Here is a 1,430-nt window from a genome sequence, read left to right as displayed (position 1 = left end):
TGAGTTTAAAAAGAATTTTAAAATGCCTTTGTTTAACTCTCGCTTCCAGGAATCATTCAAGCTGAGAATAACACAAAACATAAGGGCCTGAGAGGTATCTTTGCTTGGGAAAAATACTTAAACGGGCCTCTCTGCTATGTAAGAGTTAATCCCAAATCCTATTCCTGAATGAAGACTTTAGGGACAACAGGGAACTCACCTGCTGTGTAATAACATAAAAATTTTTGCTTTCACTAAGGTTAGAGTTAACATTCTGGCTAATATTCACGAGGTGTTACTGGCTTCATTCCTCTGCCTGGGGCCAAATTGCAAAGGGAGTTGGGGTCCTGGACTTCTAAAGAGGGAAGATTGGATTAAAAAGACCCTCATCCAGGACTTCCCTGGTGGTCCAGTGGCTAAGACTCTGTGCTTCCAATGCAGGGGGCGCAGGTTCGATCCCTGGTCAGGGAACTAGATCCCACATGCCACAACTGAGTTTGAAACCCACAACTAAAGATCCCACATGCCACATCCCAAGTGTCACAACTAAGACCTGGCACAGCCAAATATATATATATATATATATATTTTTTTTTTTTTAAGAGTTAGCAAAGTTAAAAAAAAAAAAAAAAGACTCTCATCCGAGAGATAAACTGGTTCCTGAAACGTGAGAGGTCAGGGGCTAAGGAACAAGAGGTGAGCAGGGAACCTTCGAGGCGGGACATGGCTTGTGAACAAGCAGGAGTCACGATATCAAGTAACCTTTTTTGAGTTGTTCTCTTTCTTTCCCTCCTTGACCTGTTATCCACAAGCTCTCAGTAAAGTTAAATACTACAACATTATATTAACTGCTTTTGAGAACATTAGGGGGGGCCATGTCCAGTTACAGTGATATGTGGGGAGCCAGGGAAACTTGGAGACATGAATACACAGTTGTTGGAAGTGGTCATCAAAGAGACCCACAGTAGTGATCCACAGCAAAAGGTGATAAAAGCTCAGCAACAAACAGTCTGGGGAAACACATGAGGACACCTCAGGGATTCTCAGAACTACAGTTGGAGGAAACTGGATTTCCTGCACTCCATCGCAGCACGAGGGGCCCAGACTCTATTACTGGGTGTTTAGAGAAATGTGACCTCCTAAAATGTGATAACTTGGGGATGTTTGGGATATAAAGACATTAACATTCCCCCCTCCACTCCATAATCTCCCAAGGACGTTTGGATGGACTGTCCTGAGTTGTTTTGGACTATGAGACAGAAAAAATAATCCGTAAGGTCTGGTTCACCTCTTTGATCTCAAAACCTCGAGAGAGACCTATGTTATACGACCAAACCCTAACTAGTAATTGCCTCTGTTGGGTTTGACGTCAGTTGATGACTGGACTTTGAACCCGAGACAGAGTTTAAAAGAAAGGTAGCTGGAGGCAAATCATTTCCTTCCTGGATTAC

The 1,430-nt window shown here is 42.9% G+C and overlaps 1 non-coding gene across 1 annotated transcript; it reads left to right on the top strand.

Moving 5' to 3' along the window:
- Positions 1-377: 377 nt before the first annotated feature.
- On the top strand, positions 378-450 carry TRNAG-UCC (transfer RNA glycine (anticodon UCC)). Its single transcript has one exon. It is a non-coding gene; the product is annotated as a tRNA-Gly (tRNA).
- The last annotated feature ends 980 nt before the right edge of the window (positions 451-1,430 follow it).

Source organism: Bos indicus, chromosome 1 (assembly GCF_029378745.1).
Source record: "Bos indicus isolate NIAB-ARS_2022 breed Sahiwal x Tharparkar chromosome 1, NIAB-ARS_B.indTharparkar_mat_pri_1.0, whole genome shotgun sequence".
NCBI lineage: Eukaryota > Metazoa > Chordata > Mammalia > Artiodactyla > Bovidae > Bos > Bos indicus.
The sequence above is the reverse complement of the archived record's forward strand: the minus strand, read 5'-3'. Positions and strand labels throughout refer to the sequence as shown.